At 37.9% G+C, this 19368-nt stretch overlaps 42 non-coding genes across 42 annotated transcripts; all 42 read right to left on the bottom strand.

The window, feature by feature from the left end:
* Positions 1-667: 667 nt before the first annotated feature.
* On the bottom strand, positions 668-741 carry trnat-agu (transfer RNA threonine (anticodon AGU)). The gene has a single exon. It is a non-coding gene; the product is annotated as a tRNA-Thr (tRNA).
* A 247-nt stretch (positions 742-988) lies between these two features.
* trnat-ugu (transfer RNA threonine (anticodon UGU)) lies at positions 989-1061 on the bottom strand. The gene has a single exon. It is a non-coding gene; the product is annotated as a tRNA-Thr (tRNA).
* Positions 1062-1632: 571 nt separating this feature from the next.
* Positions 1633-1705, bottom strand: trnat-cgu (transfer RNA threonine (anticodon CGU)). The gene has a single exon. It is a non-coding gene; the product is annotated as a tRNA-Thr (tRNA).
* Positions 1706-1955: 250 nt separating this feature from the next.
* trnat-agu (transfer RNA threonine (anticodon AGU)) lies at positions 1956-2029 on the bottom strand. Its single transcript has one exon. It is a non-coding gene; the product is annotated as a tRNA-Thr (tRNA).
* A 247-nt stretch (positions 2030-2276) lies between these two features.
* trnat-agu (transfer RNA threonine (anticodon AGU)) lies at positions 2277-2350 on the bottom strand. Its single transcript has one exon. It is a non-coding gene; the product is annotated as a tRNA-Thr (tRNA).
* A 250-nt stretch (positions 2351-2600) lies between these two features.
* trnat-agu (transfer RNA threonine (anticodon AGU)) lies at positions 2601-2674 on the bottom strand. Its single transcript has one exon. It is a non-coding gene; the product is annotated as a tRNA-Thr (tRNA).
* Positions 2675-2921: 247 nt separating this feature from the next.
* Positions 2922-2994, bottom strand: trnat-cgu (transfer RNA threonine (anticodon CGU)). Its single transcript has one exon. It is a non-coding gene; the product is annotated as a tRNA-Thr (tRNA).
* Positions 2995-3565: 571 nt separating this feature from the next.
* On the bottom strand, positions 3566-3639 carry trnat-agu (transfer RNA threonine (anticodon AGU)). Its single transcript has one exon. It is a non-coding gene; the product is annotated as a tRNA-Thr (tRNA).
* A 247-nt stretch (positions 3640-3886) lies between these two features.
* On the bottom strand, positions 3887-3959 carry trnat-ugu (transfer RNA threonine (anticodon UGU)). Its single transcript has one exon. It is a non-coding gene; the product is annotated as a tRNA-Thr (tRNA).
* A 251-nt stretch (positions 3960-4210) lies between these two features.
* On the bottom strand, positions 4211-4284 carry trnat-agu (transfer RNA threonine (anticodon AGU)). Its single transcript has one exon. It is a non-coding gene; the product is annotated as a tRNA-Thr (tRNA).
* A 247-nt stretch (positions 4285-4531) lies between these two features.
* On the bottom strand, positions 4532-4605 carry trnat-agu (transfer RNA threonine (anticodon AGU)). The gene has a single exon. It is a non-coding gene; the product is annotated as a tRNA-Thr (tRNA).
* A 250-nt stretch (positions 4606-4855) lies between these two features.
* Positions 4856-4928, bottom strand: trnat-ugu (transfer RNA threonine (anticodon UGU)). Its single transcript has one exon. It is a non-coding gene; the product is annotated as a tRNA-Thr (tRNA).
* Positions 4929-5514: 586 nt separating this feature from the next.
* On the bottom strand, positions 5515-5587 carry trnat-ugu (transfer RNA threonine (anticodon UGU)). Its single transcript has one exon. It is a non-coding gene; the product is annotated as a tRNA-Thr (tRNA).
* Positions 5588-5838: 251 nt separating this feature from the next.
* On the bottom strand, positions 5839-5912 carry trnat-agu (transfer RNA threonine (anticodon AGU)). The gene has a single exon. It is a non-coding gene; the product is annotated as a tRNA-Thr (tRNA).
* Positions 5913-6159: 247 nt separating this feature from the next.
* On the bottom strand, positions 6160-6233 carry trnat-agu (transfer RNA threonine (anticodon AGU)). Its single transcript has one exon. It is a non-coding gene; the product is annotated as a tRNA-Thr (tRNA).
* Positions 6234-6483: 250 nt separating this feature from the next.
* On the bottom strand, positions 6484-6556 carry trnat-ugu (transfer RNA threonine (anticodon UGU)). The gene has a single exon. It is a non-coding gene; the product is annotated as a tRNA-Thr (tRNA).
* Positions 6557-7141: 585 nt separating this feature from the next.
* trnat-agu (transfer RNA threonine (anticodon AGU)) lies at positions 7142-7215 on the bottom strand. Its single transcript has one exon. It is a non-coding gene; the product is annotated as a tRNA-Thr (tRNA).
* Positions 7216-7783: 568 nt separating this feature from the next.
* On the bottom strand, positions 7784-7857 carry trnat-agu (transfer RNA threonine (anticodon AGU)). The gene has a single exon. It is a non-coding gene; the product is annotated as a tRNA-Thr (tRNA).
* A 250-nt stretch (positions 7858-8107) lies between these two features.
* Positions 8108-8181, bottom strand: trnat-agu (transfer RNA threonine (anticodon AGU)). Its single transcript has one exon. It is a non-coding gene; the product is annotated as a tRNA-Thr (tRNA).
* Positions 8182-8428: 247 nt separating this feature from the next.
* trnat-cgu (transfer RNA threonine (anticodon CGU)) lies at positions 8429-8501 on the bottom strand. The gene has a single exon. It is a non-coding gene; the product is annotated as a tRNA-Thr (tRNA).
* A 571-nt stretch (positions 8502-9072) lies between these two features.
* On the bottom strand, positions 9073-9146 carry trnat-agu (transfer RNA threonine (anticodon AGU)). The gene has a single exon. It is a non-coding gene; the product is annotated as a tRNA-Thr (tRNA).
* A 247-nt stretch (positions 9147-9393) lies between these two features.
* On the bottom strand, positions 9394-9466 carry trnat-ugu (transfer RNA threonine (anticodon UGU)). Its single transcript has one exon. It is a non-coding gene; the product is annotated as a tRNA-Thr (tRNA).
* Positions 9467-9717: 251 nt separating this feature from the next.
* On the bottom strand, positions 9718-9791 carry trnat-agu (transfer RNA threonine (anticodon AGU)). The gene has a single exon. It is a non-coding gene; the product is annotated as a tRNA-Thr (tRNA).
* Positions 9792-10038: 247 nt separating this feature from the next.
* Positions 10039-10112, bottom strand: trnat-agu (transfer RNA threonine (anticodon AGU)). The gene has a single exon. It is a non-coding gene; the product is annotated as a tRNA-Thr (tRNA).
* A 250-nt stretch (positions 10113-10362) lies between these two features.
* trnat-ugu (transfer RNA threonine (anticodon UGU)) lies at positions 10363-10435 on the bottom strand. The gene has a single exon. It is a non-coding gene; the product is annotated as a tRNA-Thr (tRNA).
* Positions 10436-11021: 586 nt separating this feature from the next.
* trnat-ugu (transfer RNA threonine (anticodon UGU)) lies at positions 11022-11094 on the bottom strand. The gene has a single exon. It is a non-coding gene; the product is annotated as a tRNA-Thr (tRNA).
* A 251-nt stretch (positions 11095-11345) lies between these two features.
* trnat-agu (transfer RNA threonine (anticodon AGU)) lies at positions 11346-11419 on the bottom strand. Its single transcript has one exon. It is a non-coding gene; the product is annotated as a tRNA-Thr (tRNA).
* Positions 11420-11666: 247 nt separating this feature from the next.
* On the bottom strand, positions 11667-11740 carry trnat-agu (transfer RNA threonine (anticodon AGU)). The gene has a single exon. It is a non-coding gene; the product is annotated as a tRNA-Thr (tRNA).
* Positions 11741-11990: 250 nt separating this feature from the next.
* On the bottom strand, positions 11991-12063 carry trnat-ugu (transfer RNA threonine (anticodon UGU)). Its single transcript has one exon. It is a non-coding gene; the product is annotated as a tRNA-Thr (tRNA).
* A 585-nt stretch (positions 12064-12648) lies between these two features.
* Positions 12649-12722, bottom strand: trnat-agu (transfer RNA threonine (anticodon AGU)). Its single transcript has one exon. It is a non-coding gene; the product is annotated as a tRNA-Thr (tRNA).
* A 247-nt stretch (positions 12723-12969) lies between these two features.
* On the bottom strand, positions 12970-13043 carry trnat-agu (transfer RNA threonine (anticodon AGU)). Its single transcript has one exon. It is a non-coding gene; the product is annotated as a tRNA-Thr (tRNA).
* Positions 13044-13290: 247 nt separating this feature from the next.
* trnat-agu (transfer RNA threonine (anticodon AGU)) lies at positions 13291-13364 on the bottom strand. The gene has a single exon. It is a non-coding gene; the product is annotated as a tRNA-Thr (tRNA).
* A 247-nt stretch (positions 13365-13611) lies between these two features.
* Positions 13612-13684, bottom strand: trnat-cgu (transfer RNA threonine (anticodon CGU)). Its single transcript has one exon. It is a non-coding gene; the product is annotated as a tRNA-Thr (tRNA).
* Positions 13685-13934: 250 nt separating this feature from the next.
* On the bottom strand, positions 13935-14008 carry trnat-agu (transfer RNA threonine (anticodon AGU)). The gene has a single exon. It is a non-coding gene; the product is annotated as a tRNA-Thr (tRNA).
* A 568-nt stretch (positions 14009-14576) lies between these two features.
* Positions 14577-14649, bottom strand: trnat-cgu (transfer RNA threonine (anticodon CGU)). Its single transcript has one exon. It is a non-coding gene; the product is annotated as a tRNA-Thr (tRNA).
* An 891-nt stretch (positions 14650-15540) lies between these two features.
* Positions 15541-15613, bottom strand: trnat-ugu (transfer RNA threonine (anticodon UGU)). The gene has a single exon. It is a non-coding gene; the product is annotated as a tRNA-Thr (tRNA).
* A 571-nt stretch (positions 15614-16184) lies between these two features.
* Positions 16185-16257, bottom strand: trnat-cgu (transfer RNA threonine (anticodon CGU)). Its single transcript has one exon. It is a non-coding gene; the product is annotated as a tRNA-Thr (tRNA).
* An 892-nt stretch (positions 16258-17149) lies between these two features.
* Positions 17150-17222, bottom strand: trnat-cgu (transfer RNA threonine (anticodon CGU)). Its single transcript has one exon. It is a non-coding gene; the product is annotated as a tRNA-Thr (tRNA).
* Positions 17223-17472: 250 nt separating this feature from the next.
* On the bottom strand, positions 17473-17546 carry trnat-agu (transfer RNA threonine (anticodon AGU)). Its single transcript has one exon. It is a non-coding gene; the product is annotated as a tRNA-Thr (tRNA).
* A 568-nt stretch (positions 17547-18114) lies between these two features.
* On the bottom strand, positions 18115-18187 carry trnat-cgu (transfer RNA threonine (anticodon CGU)). Its single transcript has one exon. It is a non-coding gene; the product is annotated as a tRNA-Thr (tRNA).
* Positions 18188-18436: 249 nt separating this feature from the next.
* On the bottom strand, positions 18437-18510 carry trnat-agu (transfer RNA threonine (anticodon AGU)). The gene has a single exon. It is a non-coding gene; the product is annotated as a tRNA-Thr (tRNA).
* Positions 18511-19078: 568 nt separating this feature from the next.
* On the bottom strand, positions 19079-19151 carry trnat-ugu (transfer RNA threonine (anticodon UGU)). Its single transcript has one exon. It is a non-coding gene; the product is annotated as a tRNA-Thr (tRNA).
* Between the last annotated feature and the right edge of the window lie 217 nt (positions 19152-19368).

Genomic DNA, 19368 nt, shown 5'->3' with positions numbered 1-19368 from the left:
TCCACTTCAGGACTCTCAAGAAGTGCAGCCGCTGTTGTGCTTTTTTGACCAAGGCAGTGGTATTGATTGTCCATGACAGATCCTCAGAGATGTAAATCCCGAGAAACTTAAAGGAGGGAACTCTCTCCACCTCAGCTCCTTTAATGCAGAGAGGGCGGGGGGCATCCTTACTCCTTCGGAAGTCAATAACCATCTCCTTGGTCTTCTTGATGTTAAGAGAGAGGTTATGATCATCACACCATTCTGATAAATGGCAAACCTCATCTCTGTATGCTGCGTCATCGTTGTTATGGATAAGACCTACAAGAGTGGTGTCATCTGCAAACTTAATAATCTTATTAGAGTGATGAATAGGAATGCAGTCATGGGTGTAGATGGTGAACAGCAGGGGGCTTAGCACACAGCCCTGAGGGGAACCAGTGCTGAGCATCAGAGTGGATGACCGCTTGTCACCAAACCTGACAGCCTGTGGGCGATTGGTGAGGAAATCTATTAGTCTCATTGATAAAGCAATGCAGGCTACTGTAGTACTTCTCAATAAGATTGAATTAGGACATGTCCCATAAGAGCATATCATCTGTACTTCAACTGTCATGTAAACTTTTTGATTGTTTACTTCCCGGAATCATTGCATTTCCAATCAACTATTGCATCAAACACAATTCAGAGGCACTGCTGGGATTTGAACCCAGGATCTCCTGTTTACTAGACAGGCATTTTGACCAACTAAGCCACAGCGCCTGATGTAAATGAAGAAAAGAACTGGATAAACTTTTTTGCTAAGCAAATATCTAGAGGTTGTAGAAAATTATATTAGTCTTATTGCTAAAGCAATTCAAGCTACTGTAGTACTTCTCAATAAGATTTAGTTAAGACATGTCGCAGAAGAGCATATCATCTACTCATCAACTGTCATGTAAACTATTTGATTGATTACTTCCCGGAATCATTATGTTTCCACACAACTACTGAGTCAGAATCAACTCAGAGGCACTGCTGGGATTTGAACCCAGGATCTCCTGTTTACAAGACAGGCGCTTTGACCACTAAGCTACAGCGCCTGTTTTGAAAGACCAATGAGATTGCATCAGGCTTTTCTTATGCGAAAATCTTGATATTTGAGAAAGAGTAATTTATCTTGATATTCTGGCTATAGGAATTAGTGTAGTACTTCTCAATGAATTTTTGTCATTTTATGTAGCAGACTTGTCATTTACCTGTGCTTTATTTAGCACCGTCGACATATGTCTGTTTAGGCACCGAGCTTATTCTGCTTTCCCTTAGCTATCTGTTGTATTTTAATAAACACAAAGGCACTGCTGGGAATTGAACCCAGGAGGTCCTGTTTATTAGACAGGCACTTTGACCAACTAAGCCACAGCGCCTGATGTAAATGAAGAAACGAACTGGATAAACGTTTTTGCTAAGCAAATATGTAGAGCTTGTAGAAAATTATATTAGACTTATTGGTAAAGAAATGCAGGCTACTGTAGTACTTCTCAATAAGATTTAATTAAGACATGTCCCAGAAGAGCATATAATCTGTACATCAACTGTCATGTAAACTATTTGATTGTTTACTTCCCGGAATCATGGTGTTTCCACACAACTACTGAGTCAGAAACAACTCAGAGGTACTGCTGGGATTTGAACCCAGGTTCTCCTGTTTACGAGACAGGCACTTTGGCCACTAAGCTACAGCGCCGGTTTTGAAAGTCCAATGAGACTGCATTAGGATTTTCTTATGTGAAAATCTTGATATTTAAGAAAGAGTAATTTATCTTGATATTCTAGCTATAGGAATTAATGTAGTACTTCTCAATGAATTTTTGTCATTTTATGAAGCAGACTTGTCGTTTACCTGTGCTTTATTTAGCTGCGTCGAACTATGACTGTCTAGGCACCGAGCTTATTCTGCTTTCCCTCAGCTATCTGTTGTATTTTAATGAACACAAAGGCACTGCTGGGATTTTAACCCAGGATCTCCTGTTTACTAGACAGGCACTTTGACCAACTAAGCCACAGCGCCTGATGTAAATGAAGAAAAGAACTGGATAAAAGTTTTTGCTAAGCAAATATCTAGAGCTTGTAGAAAATTATATTAGACTTATTGGTAAAGCAATGTAGGCTACTGTAGTACTTCTCAATAAGATTTAATTAAGATATGTCCCAGATGAGCATATAATCTGTACATCAACTGTCATGAAAACTATTTGATTGTTTACTTCCCGGAATCATTGTGTTTCCACACAACTACTGAGTCAGAAACAACTCAGAGGCACTGCTGGGAATTGAACCCAGGATCTCCTGTTTACTAGACAGGCACTTTGACCAACTAAGCCACAGCGCCTTTGTTGATAAACATATGGGACTGCATTAGGCTTTTCTTATGCGAAATTCTTGACATTTGAGAAAGAGTAATTAATCTTGATATTCTAGCTATAGAAATTAATGTAGTACTTCTCAATCAATTTTTGTCATTACATGTAACAGACATGTCGTTTACCTGTGCTTTATTTAGCACCCTCGAAACATGCCTGTCTAGGCACCGAGCTTATTCTGCTTTCCCTTAGCTATCTGGTGTATTTTGATCAACTCAGAGGCACTGCTGGGATTTGAACCCAGGATCTCCTGTTTACTAGACAGGCATTTTGACCAACTAAGCCACAGCGCCTGATGTAAATGAAGAAAAGAACTGGATAAACGTTTTTGCTAAGCAAATATCTAGAGCTTGTAGAAAATTATATTAGTCTTTTTGCTAAAGCAATTCAAGCTACTGTAGTACTTCTCAATAAGATTTAGTTAAGACATGTCCCAGAAGAGAATTACATCTGTATATCAACTGTCATGTAAACTATTAGAATGTTTACTTCCCGGAATCATTATGTTTCCACACAACTACTGAGTCAGAAACAACTCAGAGGCACTGCTGGGATTTGAACCCAGGATCTCCTATTTACGAGACAGGCGCTTTGGCCACTAAGCTACAGCGCCTGTTTTGAAAGACATTTGGGACTGCATTAGGCTTTTCTTATGCTAAAATCTTGATATTTGAGAAAGAGTAATTTATCTTGATATTCTAGCTATAGAAAATAATGTAATACTTCTCAATAAATTTTTGTCGTTACATGTAGCAGACATGTCGTTTACCTGTGCTTTATTTATCACCGTCGAAATATGCCTGTCTAGGCACCGAGCTTATTCTGCTTTCCTCTAGCTATCAGTTATATTGTAATAAACACAAAGGCACTGCTGGGATTTGAACCCAGGATCTGCTGTTTACTAGACAGGCACTTTGAACAACTAAGCCACAGCGCATGATGTAAATGAAGAAAAGAACTGGATAAACGTTTTTGCTAAGCAAATATCTAGAGCTTGTAGAAAAATATATTAGTCTTATTGGTAAAGCAATGCAAGCTACTGTAGTACTTCTCAATAAGATTTAGTTAAGACATGTCCCAGAAGAGCATATCATCTGTACATCAAATGTCATGTAAACTATTTGCTTGTTTAATTCCCGGAATCATTGTGATTCCACACAACTATTGCGTCAAACACAACTCAGAGGCACTGCTGGGATTTGAACCCAGGATCTCCTGTTTACTAGACAGGCACTTTGACCAACTAAGCCACAGCGCCTGATGTAAATGAAGAAAAGAACTGGATAAACGTTTTTGCTAAGCAAATATCTAGAGCTTGAAGAAAATTATATTAGTCTTATTGCTAAAGCAATTCAAGCTACTGTAGTACTTCTCAATAAGAATTAGTTAAGACATGTCCCAGAAGAGCATATCATCTGTACATCAACTGTCATGTAAACTATTTGATTGATAAGTTCCCAGATTCATTGTGTTTCCACACAACTACTGAGTCAGAAACAACTCAGAGGCACTGCTGGGATTTGAACCCAGGATCTCCTGTTTACAAGACAGGCGCTTTGACCACTAAGCTACAGCGCCTGTTTTGAAAGACCAATGAGACTGCATCAGGCTTTTCTTATGCTAAAATCTTGATATTTAAGAAAGAGTAATTTATCTTGATATTCTAGCTATAGGAATTAATGTAGTACTTCTCAATGAATTTTTGTCATTTTATGAAGCAGACTTGTCGTTTACCTGTGCTTTTATTTAGCTGCGTCGAACTATGACTGTCTAGGCACCGAGCTTATTCTGCTTTCCCTCAGCTATCTGTTGTATTTTAATTAACACAAAGGCACTGCTGGGATTTTAACCCAGGATCTCCTGTTTACTAGACAGGCACTTTGACCAACTAAGCCACAGCGCCTGATGTAAATGAAGAAAAGAACTGGATAAAAGTTTTTGCTAAGCAAATATCTAGAGCTTGTAGAAAATTATATTAGACTTATTGGTAAAGCAATGTAGGCTACTGTAGTACTTCTCAATAAGATTTAATTAAGATATGTCCCAGATGAGCATATAATCTGTACATCAACTGTCATGTAAACTATTTGATTGTTTACTTCCCAGAATCATTGTGTTTCCACACAACTACTGAGTCAGAAACAACTCAGAGGCACTGCTGGGAATTGAACCCAGGATCTCCTGTTTACTAGACAGGCACTTTGACCAACTAAGCCACAGCGCCTTTGTTGATAAACATATGGGACTGCATTAGGCTTTTATTATGCGAAATTCTTGACATTTGAGAAAGAGTAATTAATCTTGATATTCTAGCTATAGAAATTAATGTAGTACTTCTCAATCAATTTTTGTCATTACATGTAACAGACATGTCGTTTACCTGTGCTTTATTTAGCACCCTCGAAACATGCCTGTCTAGGCACCGAGCTTATTCTGCTTTCCCTTAGCTATCTGGTGTATTTTGATCAACTCAGAGGCACTGCTGGGATTTGAACCCAGGATCTCCTGTTTACAAGACAGGCGCTTTGGCCACTAAGCTACAGCGCCTGTTTTGAAAGACATGTGGGACTGCATTAGGCGTTTCTTATGCGAAAGTCTTGATATTTGAGAAAGAGTAATTAATCTTGATATTCTAGCTATAGAAAATAATGTAGTACTTCTCAATCAATTTTTGTCATTACATGTAGCAGACATGTTGTTTACCTGTTCTTTATTTTGCACAGTCGAAATATGCCTGTCTAGGCACAGAGCTTATTCTGCTTTCCTCTAGCTTGCTTTCCCTCAGCTATCTGTTGTATTTTAATAAACCCAAAGGCACTGCTGGGATTTGAAACCAGGATCTCCTGTTTACTAGACAGGCACTTTGACCAACTAAGCCACAGCGCCTGATGTAAATGAAGAAAAGAACTGGATAAACGTTTTTGCTAAGCAAATATCTAGAGCTTGAAGAAAATTATATTAGTCTTATTGCTAAAGCAATTCAAGCTACTGTAGTACTTCTCAATAAGAATTAGTTAAGACATGTCCCAGAAGAGCATATCATCTGTACATCAACTGTCATGTAAACTATTTGATTGATAAGTTCCCAGATTCATTGTGTTTCCACACAACTACTGAGTCAGAAACAACTCAGAGGCACTGCTGGGATTTGAACCCAGGATCTCCTGTTTACAAGACAGGCGCTTTGACCACTAAGCTACAGCGCCTGTTTTGAAAGACCAATGAGACTGCATCAGGCTTTTCTTATGCTAAAATCTTGATATTTAAGAAAGAGTAATTTATCTTGATATTCTAGCTATAGGAATTAATGTAGTACTTCTCAATGAATTTTTGTCATTTTATGAAGCAGACTTGTCGTTTACCTGTGCTTTTATTTAGCTGCGTCGAACTATGACTGTCTAGGCACCGAGCTTATTCTGCTTTCCCTCAGCTATCTGTTGTATTTTAATTAACACAAAGGCACTGCTGGGATTTTAACCCAGGATCTCCTGTTTACTAGACAGGCACTTTGACCAACTAAGCCACAGCGCCTGATGTAAATGAAGAAAAGAACTGGATAAAAGTTTTTGCTAAGCAAATATCTAGAGCTTGTAGAAAATTATATTAGACTTATTGGTAAAGCAATGTAGGCTACTGTAGTACTTCTCAATAAGATTTAATTAAGATATGTCCCAGATGAGCATATAATCTGTACATCAACTGTCATGTAAACTATTTGATTGTTTACTTCCCAGAATCATTGTGTTTCCACACAACTACTGAGTCAGAAACAACTCAGAGGCACTGCTGGGAATTGAACCCAGGATCTCCTGTTTACTAGACAGGCACTTTGACCAACTAAGCCACAGCGCCTTTGTTGATAAACATATGGGACTGCATTAGGCTTTTATTATGCGAAATTCTTGACATTTGAGAAAGAGTAATTAATCTTGATATTCTAGCTATAGAAATTAATGTAGTACTTCTCAATCAATTTTTGTCATTACATGTAACAGACATGTCGTTTACCTGTGCTTTATTTAGCACCCTCGAAACATGCCTGTCTAGGCACCGAGCTTATTCTGCTTTCCCTTAGCTATCTGGTGTATTTTGATCAACTCAGAGGCACTGCTGGGATTTGAACCCAGGATCTCCTGTTTACAAGACAGGCGCTTTGGCCACTAAGCTACAGCGCCTGTTTTGAAAGACATGTGGGACTGCATTAGGCGTTTCTTATGCGAAAGTCTTGATATTTGAGAAAGAGTAATTAATCTTGATATTCTAGCTATAGAAAATAATGTAGTACTTCTCAATCAATTTTTGTCATTACATGTAGCAGACATGTTGTTTACCTGTTCTTTATTTTGCACAGTCGAAATATGCCTGTCTAGGCACAGAGCTTATTCTGCTTTCCTCTAGCTTGCTTTCCCTCAGCTATCTGTTGTATTTTAATAAACCCAAAGGCACTGCTGGGATTTGAAACCAGGATCTCCTGTTTACTAGACAGGCACTTTGACTAACTAAGCCACAGCGCCTGCTGTAAAGAAGAAAAGAACTGGATAAACGTTTTTGCTAAGCAAATATCTAGAGCTTGTAGAATATTATATTAGTCTTATTGGTAAAGCAATGCAGGCTACTGTAGTACTTCTCAATAAGATTGAATCAGGACATGTCCCATAAGAGCATATCATCTGTACATCAACTGTCATGTAAACTATTTGACTGTTTACTTCCCGGAATCATTGCGTTTCCAAACAACTATTGCATCAAACACAACTCAGAGGCACTGCTGGGATTTGAACCCAGGATCTCCTGTTTACTAGACAGGCACTTTGACCAACTAAGCCACAGCGCCTGATGTAAATGAAGAAAAGAACTGGATAAACGTTTTTGCTAAGCAAATATCTAGAGCTTGTAGAAAATTATATTAGTCTTATTGCTAAAGTAATTCTAGCTACTGTAGTACTTCTCAATAAGATTTAGTTAAGACATGTCCCAGAAGAGCATATCATCTGTCCATCAACTGTCATGTAAACTATTTGAATGTTTACTTCCCGGAATCATTGTGTTTCCAAACAACTATTGCATCAAACACAACTCAGAGGTACTGCTGGGATTTGAACCCAGGATCTCATGTTTACTAGACAGGCACTTTGACCAACTAAGCCACAGCGCCTGATGTAAATGAAGAAAAGAACTGGATAAAAGTTTTTGCTAAGCAAATATCTAGAGCTTGTAGAAAATTATATTAGACTTATTGGTAAAGCAATGTAGGCTACTGTAGTACTTCTCAATAAGATTTAATTAAGATATGTCCCAGATGAGCATATAATCTGTACATCAACTGTCATGAAAACTATTTGATTGTTTACTTCCCGGAATCATTGTGTTTCCACACAACTACTGAGTCAGAAACAACTCAGAGGCACTGCTGGGAATTGAACCCAGGATCTCCTGTTTACTAGACAGGCACTTTGACCAACTAAGCCACAGCGCCTTTGTTGATAAACATATGGGACTGCATTAGGCTTTTCTTATGCGAAATTCTTGACATTTGAGAAAGAGTAATTAATCTTGATATTCTAGCTATAGAAATTAATGTAGTACTTCTCAATCAATTTTTGTCATTACATGTAACAGACATGTCGTTTACCTGTGCTTTATTTAGCACCCTCGAAACATGCCTGTCTAGGCACCGAGCTTATTCTGCTTTCCCTTAGCTATCTGGTGTATTTTGATCAACTCAGAGGCACTGCTGGGATTTGAACCCAGGATCTCCTGTTTACTAGACAGGCATTTTGACCAACTAAGCCACAGCGCCTGATGTAAATGAAGAAAAGAACTGGATAAACGTTTTTGCTAAGCAAATATCTAGAGCTTGTAGAAAATTATATTAGTCTTTTTGCTAAAGCAATTCAAGCTACTGTAGTACTTCTCAATAAGATTTAGTTAAGACATGTCCCAGAAGAGAATTACATCTGTATATCAACTGTCATGTAAACTATTAGAATGTTTACTTCCCGGAATCATTATGTTTCCACACAACTACTGAGTCAGAAACAACTCAGAGGCACTGCTGGGATTTGAACCCAGGATCTCCTATTTACGAGACAGGCGCTTTGGCCACTAAGCTACAGCGCCTGTTTTGAAAGACATTTGGGACTGCATTAGGCTTTTCTTATGCTAAAATCTTGATATTTGAGAAAGAGTAATTTATCTTGATATTCTAGCTATAGAAAATAATGTAATACTTCTCAATAAATTTTTGTCGTTACATGTAGCAGACATGTCGTTTACCTGTGCTTTATTTATCACCGTCGAAATATGCCTGTCTAGGCACCGAGCTTATTCTGCTTTCCTCTAGCTATCAGTTATATTGTAATAAACACAAAGGCACTGCTGGGATTTGAACCCAGGATCTGCTGTTTACTAGACAGGCACTTTGAACAACTAAGCCACAGCGCATGATGTAAATGAAGAAAAGAACTGGATAAACGTTTTTGCTAAGCAAATATCTAGAGCTTGTAGAAAAATATATTAGTCTTATTGGTAAAGCAATGCAAGCTACTGTAGTACTTCTCAATAAGATTTAGTTAAGACATGTCCCAGAAGAGCATATCATCTGTACATCAAATGTCATGTAAACTATTTGCTTGTTTAATTCCCGGAATCATTGTGATTCCACACAACTATTGCGTCAAACACAACTCAGAGGCACTGCTGGGATTTGAACCCAGGATCTCCTGTTTACTAGACAGGCACTTTGACCAACTAAGCCACAGCGCCTGATGTAAATGAAGAAAAGAACTGGATAAACGTTTTTGCTAAGCAAATATCTAGAGCTTGAAGAAAATTATATTAGTCTTATTGCTAAAGCAATTCAAGCTACTGTAGTACTTCTCAATAAGAATTAGTTAAGACATGTCCCAGAAGAGCATATCATCTGTACATCAACTGTCATGTAAACTATTTGATTGATAAGTTCCCAGATTCATTGTGTTTCCACACAACTACTGAGTCAGAAACAACTCAGAGGCACTGCTGGGATTTGAACCCAGGATCTCCTGTTTACAAGACAGGCGCTTTGACCACTAAGCTACAGCGCCTGTTTTGAAAGACCAATGAGACTGCATCAGGCTTTTCTTATGCTAAAATCTTGATATTTAAGAAAGAGTAATTTATCTTGATATTCTAGCTATAGGAATTAATGTAGTACTTCTCAATGAATTTTTGTCATTTTATGAAGCAGACTTGTCGTTTACCTGTGCTTTTATTTAGCTGCGTCGAACTATGACTGTCTAGGCACCGAGCTTATTCTGCTTTCCCTCAGCTATCTGTTGTATTTTAATTAACACAAAGGCACTGCTGGGATTTTAACCCAGGATCTCCTGTTTACTAGACAGGCACTTTGACCAACTAAGCCACAGCGCCTGATGTAAATGAAGAAAAGAACTGGATAAAAGTTTTTGCTAAGCAAATATCTAGAGCTTGTAGAAAATTATATTAGACTTATTGGTAAAGCAATGTAGGCTACTGTAGTACTTCTCAATAAGATTTAATTAAGATATGTCCCAGATGAGCATATAATCTGTACATCAACTGTCATGTAAACTATTTGATTGTTTACTTCCCAGAATCATTGTGTTTCCACACAACTACTGAGTCAGAAACAACTCAGAGGCACTGCTGGGAATTGAACCCAGGATCTCCTGTTTACTAGACAGGCACTTTGACCAACTAAGCCACAGCGCCTTTGTTGATAAACATATGGGACTGCATTAGGCTTTTATTATGCGAAATTCTTGACATTTGAGAAAGAGTAATTAATCTTGATATTCTAGCTATAGAAATTAATGTAGTACTTCTCAATCAATTTTTGTCATTACATGTAACAGACATGTCGTTTACCTGTGCTTTATTTAGCACCCTCGAAACATGCCTGTCTAGGCACCGAGCTTATTCTGCTTTCCCTTAGCTATCTGGTGTATTTTGATCAACTCAGAGGCACTGCTGGGATTTGAACCCAGGATCTCCTGTTTACAAGACAGGCGCTTTGGCCACTAAGCTACAGCGCCTGTTTTGAAAGACATGTGGGACTGCATTAGGCGTTTCTTATGCGAAAGTCTTGATATTTGAGAAAGAGTAATTAATCTTGATATTCTAGCTATAGAAAATAATGTAGTACTTCTCAATCAATTTTTGTCATTACATGTAGCAGACATGTTGTTTACCTGTTCTTTATTTTGCACAGTCGAAATATGCCTGTCTAGGCACAGAGCTTATTCTGCTTTCCTCTAGCTTGCTTTCCCTCAGCTATCTGTTGTATTTTAATAAACCCAAAGGCACTGCTGGGATTTGAAACCAGGATCTCCTGTTTACTAGACAGGCACTTTGACCAACTAAGCCACAGCGCCTGATGTAAATGAAGAAAAGAACTGGATAAACGTTTTTGCTAAGCAAATATCTAGAGCTTGAAGAAAATTATATTAGTCTTATTGCTAAAGCAATTCAAGCTACTGTAGTACTTCTCAATAAGAATTAGTTAAGACATGTCCCAGAAGAGCATATCATCTGTACATCAACTGTCATGTAAACTATTTGATTGATAAGTTCCCAGATTCATTGTGTTTCCACACAACTACTGAGTCAGAAACAACTCAGAGGCACTGCTGGGATTTGAACCCAGGATCTCCTGTTTACAAGACAGGCGCTTTGACCACTAAGCTACAGCGCCTGTTTTGAAAGACCAATGAGACTGCATCAGGCTTTTCTTATGCTAAAATCTTGATATTTAAGAAAGAGTAATTTATCTTGATATTCTAGCTATAGGAATTAATGTAGTACTTCTCAATGAATTTTTGTCATTTTATGAAGCAGACTTGTCGTTTACCTGTGCTTTTATTTAGCTGCGTCGAACTATGACTGTCTAGGCACCGAGCTTATTCTGCTTTCCCTCAGCTATCTGTTGTATTTTAATTAACACAAAGGCACTGCTGGGATTTTAACCCAGGATCTCCTGTTTACTAGACAGGCACTTTGACCAACTAAGCCACAGCGCCTGATGTAAATGAAGAAAAGAACTGGATAAAAGTTTTTGCTAAGCAAATATCTAGAGCTTGTAGAAAATTATATTAGACTTATTGGTAAAGCAATGTAGGCTACTGTAGTACTTCTCAATAAGATTTAATTAAGATATGTCCCAGATGAGCATATAATCTGTACATCAACTGTCATGTAAACTATTTGATTGTTTACTTCCCAGAATCATTGTGTTTCCACACAACTACTGAGTCAGAAACAACTCAGAGGCACTGCTGGGAATTGAACCCAGGATCTCCTGTTTACTAGACAGGCACTTTGACCAACTAAGCCACAGCGCCTTTGTTGATAAACATATGGGACTGCATTAGGCTTTTATTATGCGAAATTCTTGACATTTGAGAAAGAGTAATTAATCTTGATATTCTAGCTATAGAAATTAATGTAGTACTTCTCAATCAATTTTTGTCATTACATGTAACAGACATGTCGTTTACCTGTGCTTTATTTAGCACCCTCGAAACATGCCTGTCTAGGCACCGAGCTTATTCTGCTTTCCCTTAGCTATCTGGTGTATTTTGATCAACTCAGAGGCACTGCTGGGATTTGAACCCAGGATCTCCTGTTTACAAGACAGGCGCTTTGGCCACTAAGCTACAGCGCCTGTTTTGAAAGACATGTGGGACTGCATTAGGCGTTTCTTATGCGAAAGTCTTGATATTTGAGAAAGAGTAATTAATCTTGATATTCTAGCTATAGAAAATAATGTAGTACTTCTCAATCAATTTTTGTCATTACATGTAGCAGACATGTTGTTTACCTGTTCTTTATTTTGCACAGTCGAAATATGCCTGTCTAGGCACAGAGCTTATTCTGCTTTCCTCTAGCTTGCTTTCCCTCAGCTATCTGTTGTATTTTAATAAACCCAAAGGCACTGCTGGGATTTGAAACCAGGATCTCCTGTTTACTAGACAGGCACTTTGACTAACTAAGCCACAGCGCCTGCTGTAAAGAAGAAAAGAACTGGATAAACGTTTTTGCTAAGCAAATATCTAGAGCTTGTAGAATATTATATTAGTCTTATTGGTAAAGCAATGCAGGCTACTGTAGTACTTCTCAATAAGATTGAATCAGGACATGTCCCATAAGAGCATATCATCTGTACATCAACTGTCATGTAAACTATTTGACTGTTTACTTCCCGGAATCATTGCGTTTCCAAACAACTATTGCATCAAACACAACTCAGAGGCACTGCTGGGATTTGAACCCAGGATCTCCTGTTTACTAGACAGGCACTTTGACCAACTAAGCCACAGCGCCTGATGTAAATGAAGAAAAGAACTGGATAAACGTTTTTGCTAAGCAAATATCTAGAGCTTGTAGAAAATTATATTAGTCTTATTGCTAAAGTAATTCTAGCTACTGTAGTACTTCTCAATAAGATTTAGTTAAGACATGTCCCAGAAGAGCATATCATCTGTCCATCAACTGTCATGTAAACTATTTGAATGTTTACTTCCCGGAATCATTGTGTTTCCAAACAACTATTGCGTCAAACACAACTCAGAGGCACTGCTGGGATTTGAACCCAGGATCTCCTGTTTACTAGACAGGCACTTTGACCAACTAAGCCACAGCGCCTGATGTAATTGAAGAAAAGAACTGGATAAACGTTTTTGCTAAGCAAATATGTAGAGCTTGTAGAAAATTATATTAGTCTTATTGCTAAAGTAATTCAAGCTACTGTAGTACTTCTCAATAAGATTTAGTTAAGACATGTCCCAGAAGAGCATATCATCTGTCCATCAACTGTCATGTAAACTATTTGATTGTTTACTGCCCGGAATCATTGTGTTTCCAAACAACTATAGCGTCAAACACAACTCAGAGGCACTGCTGGGATTTGAACCCAGGATCTCCTGTTTACTAGACAGGCACTTTGACCAACTAAGCCACAGCGCCTGATGTAATTGAAGAAAAGAACTGGATAAACGTTTTTGCTAAGCAAATATGTAGAGCTTGTAGAAAATTATATTAGTCTTATTGCTAAAGTAATTCAAGCTACTGTAGTACTTCTCAATAAGATTTAGTTAAGACATGTCCCAGAAGAGCATATCATCTGTCCATCAACTGTCATGTAAACTATTTGATTGATTACTTCCCGGAATCGTTGTGTTTCCACACAACTACTGAGTCAGAAACAACTCAGAGGCACTGCTGGGATTTGAACCCATGATCTCCTGTTTACGAGACAGGCACTTTGGCCACTAAGCTACAGCGCCTGTTTTGAAAGACCAATGAGACTGCATTAGGCTTTTCTTATGCGAAAATCTTGATATTTGAGAAAGACTAATTTATCTTGATATTCTAGCTATAGGAATTAATGTAGTACTACTCAATGAATTTTTGTCATTTTATGTAGCAGACTTGTCGTTTACCTGTGCTTTATTCAGCAGCGTCGAATTATGACTGTCTAGGCACCGAGCCTATTCTGCTTTCCCTCAGCTATCTGTTGTATTTTAATAAACACAAAGGCACTGCTGGGATTTGAACCCAGGATCTCCTGTTTACTAGACAGGCACTTTGACCAACTAAGCCACAGCACCTGCTGTAAATGAAGAAAAGAACTGGATAAACGTTTTTGCTAAGCAAATATCTAAAGCTTGTAGAAAATTATATTAGTCTCATTGGTAAAGCAATGCAGGCTACTGTAGTACTTCTCAATAAGATTGAATTAGGACATGTCCCATAAGAGCATATCATCTGTACATCAACTGTCATGTAAACTTTTTGATTGTTTACTTCCCGGAATCATTGCATTTCCAATCAACTATTGCATCAAACACAATTCAGAGGCACTGCTGGGATTTGAACCCAGGATCTCCTGTTTACTAGACAGGCATTTTGACCAACTAAGCCACAGCGCCAGATGTAAATGAAGAAAAGAACTGGATAAACTTTTTTGCTAAGCAAATATCTAGAGGTTGTAGAAAATTATATTAGTCTTATTGCTAAAGCAATTCAAGCTACTGTAGTACTTCTCAATAAGATTTAGTTAAGACATGTCGCAGAAGAGCATATCATCTACTCATCAACTGTCAGGTAAACTATTTGACTGATTACTTCCCGGAATCATTATGTTTCCACACAACTACTGAGTCAGAAACAACTCAGAGGCACTGCTGGGATTTGAACCCAGGATCTCCTGTTTACGAGACAGGGGCTTTGGCCACTAAGCTACAGCGCCTGCTTTGAAAGACCAATGAGACTGCATTAGGCTTTTCTTATGCGAAAATCTTGATATTTGAGAAAGAGTAATTTATCTTGAAATTCTAGCTATTGGAATTAATGTAGTACATCTCAATGAATTTTTGTCATTTAATGATGCAGACTTAAATTTACCTGTGCTTATTTTAGCAGCGTCGAACTATGACTGTCTAGACACTGAGCTTATTCTGCTTCCCCTCAGCTATCTGTTGTATTTTATTAAACACAAAGGCACTGCTGGGATTTGAACACAGGATCTCCTGTTTACTAGACAGGCACTTTGACCAACTAAGCCACAGCACCTGCTGTAAATGAAAAAAAGAACTGGATAAACGTTTTTGCTAAGATAATATCTAAAGCTTGTAGAAAATTATATTAGTCTTATTGGTAAAGCAATGCAGGCTACTGTAGTACTTCTCAATAAGATTGAATTAGGACATGCCCCATAAGAGCATATCATCTGTACATCAACTGTCATGTAAACTTTTTGATTGTTTACTTCCCGGAATCATTGCATTTCCAAACAACTATTGCATCAAACACAACTCAGAGGCACTGCTGGGATTTGAACCCAGGATCTCCTGTTTACTAGACAGGCATTTTGACCAACTAAGCCACAGCGCCTGATGTAAATGAAGAAAAGAACTGGATAAACTTTTTTGCTAAGCAAATATCTAGAGGTTGTAGAAAATTATATTAGTCTTATTGCTAAAGCAATTCAAGCTACTGTAGTATTTCTCAATAAGATTTAGTTAAGACATGTCGCAGAAGAGCATATCATCTACTCATCAACTGTCATGTAAACTATTTGATTGATTACTTCCCGGAATCATTATGTTTCCACACAACTACTGAGTCAGAAACAACTCAGAGGCACTGCTGGGATTTGAACCCAGGATCTCCTGTTTACAAGACAGGCACTTTGACCACTAAGCTACAGCGCCTGTTTTGAAAGACCAATGAGACTGCATCAGGCTTTTCTTATGCGAAAATCTTGATATTTGAGAAAGAGTAATTTATCTTGATATTCTAGTTATAGGAATTAGTGTAGTACTTCTCAATGAATTTTTGTCATTTTATGTAGCAGACTTGTCATTTACCTGTGCTTTATTTAGCACCGTCGACATATGTCTGTTTACGCACCGAGCTTATTCTGCTTTCCCTTAGCTATCTGTTGTATTTTAATAAACACAAAGGCACTGCTGGGAATTGAACCCAGGAGGTCCTGTTTATTAGACAGGCACTTTGACCAACTAAGCCACAGTGTCTGCTGTAAATGAAGAAACGAACTGGATAAACGTTTTTGCTAAGCAAATATGTAGAGCTTGTAGAAAATTATATTAGACTTATTGGTAAAGAAATGCAGGCTACTGTAGTACTTCTCAATAAGATTTTATTAAGACATGTCCCAGAAGAGCATATAATCGGTACATCAACTGTCATGTAAACTATTTGATTGTTTACTTCCCGGAATCATTGTGTTTCCACACAACTAGTGAGTCAGAAACAACTCAGAGGCACTGCTGGGATTTGAACCCAGGATCTCCTGTTTACGAGACAGGGGCTTTGGCCACTAAGCTACAGCGCCTGCTTTGAAAAACCGATGAGACTGCATTAGGCTTTTCTTATGCGAAAATCTTGATATTTGAGAAGGAGTAATTTATCTTGAAATTCTAGCTATTGGAATTAATGTAGTACTTCTTAATGAATTTTTGTCATTTTATGATGCAGACTTGTCGTTTACCTGTGCTTATTTTAGCAGCGTCGAACTATGACTGTCTAGACACCGAGCTTATTCTGCTTTCCCTCAGCTATCTGTTGTATTTTATTAAACACAAAGGCACTGCTGGGATTTGAACTCAGGATCTCCTGTTTACTAGACAAGCACTTTGACCAACTAAGGCACAGCGCCTGCTGTAAATGAAGAAAAGAAATGGATAAACGTTTTTGCTAAGCAAATATCTAAAGCTTGTAGAAAATTATATTAGTCTTATTGGTAAAGCAATGCAGGCTACTGTAGTACTTCTCAATAAGATTGAATTAGGACATGTCCCATAAGAGCATATCATCTGTACATCAACTGTCATGTAAACTTTTTGATTGTTTACTTCCCGGAATCATTGCATTTCCAAACAACTATTGCATCAAACACAACTCAGAGGCACTGCTGGGATTTGAACCCAGGATCTCCTGTTTACTAGACAGGCATTTTGACCAACTAAGCCACAGCGCCTGATGTAAATGAAGAAAAGAACTGGATAAACGTTTTTGCTAAGCAAATATCTAGAGGTTGTAGAAAATTATATTAGTCTTATTGCTAAAGCAATTCAAGCTACTGTAGTACTTCTCAAAAAGATTTAGTTAAGACATGTCGCAGAAGAGCATATCATCTATTCATCAACTGTCATGTAAACTATTTGATTGATTACTTCCCGGAATCATTGTGTTTCCACACAACTACTGAGTCAGAAACAACTCAGAGGCACTGCTGGGATTTGAACCCATGATCTCCTGTTTACGAGACAGGCGCTTTGGCCACTAAGCTACAGCGCCTGTTTTGAAAGACCAATGAGACTGCATTAGGCTTTTCTTATGCGAAAATCTTGATATTTGAGAAAGACTAATTTATCTTGATATTCTAGCTATAGGAATTAATGTAGTACTACTCAATGAATTTTTGTCATTTTATGTAGCAGACTTGTCGTTTACCTGTGCTTTATTCAGCAGCGTCGAATTATGACTGTCTAGGCACCGAGCCTATTCTGCTTTCCCTCAGCTATCTGTTGTATTTTAATAAACACAAAGGCACTGCTGGGATTTGAACCCAGGATCTCCTGTTTACTAGACAGACACTTTGACCAACTAAGCCACAGCACCTGCTGTAAATGAAGAAAAGAACTGGATAAACGTTTTTGCTAAGCAAATATCTAAAGCTTGTAGAAAATTATATTAGTCTCATTGGTAAAGCAATGCAGGCTACTGTAGTACTTCTCAATAAGATTGAATTAGGACATGTCCCATAAGAGCATATCATCTGTACATCAACTGTCATGTAAACTTTTTGATTGTTTACTTCCCGGAATCATTGCATTTCCAATCAACTATTGCATCAAACACAATTCAGAGGCACTGCTGGGATTTGAACCCAGGATCTATTGTTTACTAGACAGGCATTTTGACCAACTAAGCCACAGCGCCAGATGTAAATGAAGAAAAGAACTGGATAAACTTTTTTGCTAAGCAAATATCTAGAGGTTGTAGAAAATTATATTAGTCTTATTGCTAAAGCAATTCAAGCTACTGTAGTACTTCTCAATAAGATTTAGTTAAGACATGTCGCAGAAGAGCATATCATCTACTCATCAACTGTCATGTAAACTATTTGACTGATTACTTCCCGGAATCATTATGTTTCCACACAACTACTGAGTCAGAAACAACTCAGAGGCACTGCTGGGATTTAAACCCAGGATCTCCTGTTTACGAGACAGGGGCTTTGGCCACTAAGCTACAGCGCCTGCTTTGAAAGACCAATGAGACTGCATTAGTTTTTTCTTATGCGAAAATCTTGATATTTGAGAAAGAGTAATTTATCTTGAAATTCTAGCTATTGGAATTAATGTAGTACATCTCAATGAATTTTTGTCATTTCATGATGCAGACTTAAATTTACCTGTGCTTATTTTAGCAGCGTCGAACTATGACTGTCTAGACACTGAGCTTATTCTGCTTTCCCTCAGCTATCTGTTGTATTTTATTAAACACAAAGGCACTGCTGGGATTTGAACCCAGGATCTCCTGTTTACTAGACAGGCACTTTGACCAACTAAGCCACAGCACCTGCTGTCAATGAAGAAAAGAACTGGATAAACGTTTTTGCTAAGCAAATATCTAAAGCTTGTAGAAAATTATATTAGTCTTATTGGTAAAGCAATGCAGGCTACTGTAGTACTTCTCAATAAGATTGAATTAGGACATGCCCCATAAGAGCATATCATCTGTACATCAACTGTCATGTAAACTTTTTGATTGTTTACTTCCCGGAATCATTGCATTTCCAAACAACTATTGCATCAAACACAACTCAGAGGCACTGCTGGGATTTGAACCCAGGATCTCCTGTTTACTAGACAGGCATTTTGACCAACTAAGCCACAGCGCCTGATGTAAATGAAGAAAAGAACTGGATAAACTTTTTTGCTAAGCAAATATCTAGAGGTTGTAGAAAATTATATTAGTCTTATTGCTAAAGCATTTCAAGCTACTGTAGTATTTCTCAATAAGATTTAGTTAAGACATGTCGCAGAAGAGCATATCATCTACTCATCAACTGTCATGTAAACTATTTGATTGATTACTTTCCGGAATCATTATGTTTCCACACAACTACTGAGTCAGAAACAACTCAGAGGCACTGCTGGGATTTGAACCCAGGATCTCCTGTTTACAAGACAGGCACTTTGACCACTAAGCTACAGCGCCTGTTTTGAAAGACCAATGAGACTGCATCAGGCTTTTCTTATGCGAAAATCTTGATATTTGAGAAAGAGTAATTTATCTTGATATTCTAGTTATAGGAATTAGTGTAGTACTTCTCAATGAATTTTTGTCATTTTATGTAGCAGACTTGTCATTTACCTGTGCTTTATTTAGCACCGTCGACATATGTCTGTTTACGCACCGAGCTTATTCTGCTTTC

Source organism: Nothobranchius furzeri, chromosome 10, assembly GCF_043380555.1.
Source record: "Nothobranchius furzeri strain GRZ-AD chromosome 10, NfurGRZ-RIMD1, whole genome shotgun sequence".
NCBI lineage: Eukaryota > Metazoa > Chordata > Actinopteri > Cyprinodontiformes > Nothobranchiidae > Nothobranchius > Nothobranchius furzeri.
Note: the sequence above shows the minus strand (reverse complement) of the source record. Positions and strands in the feature narration are given on the sequence as shown.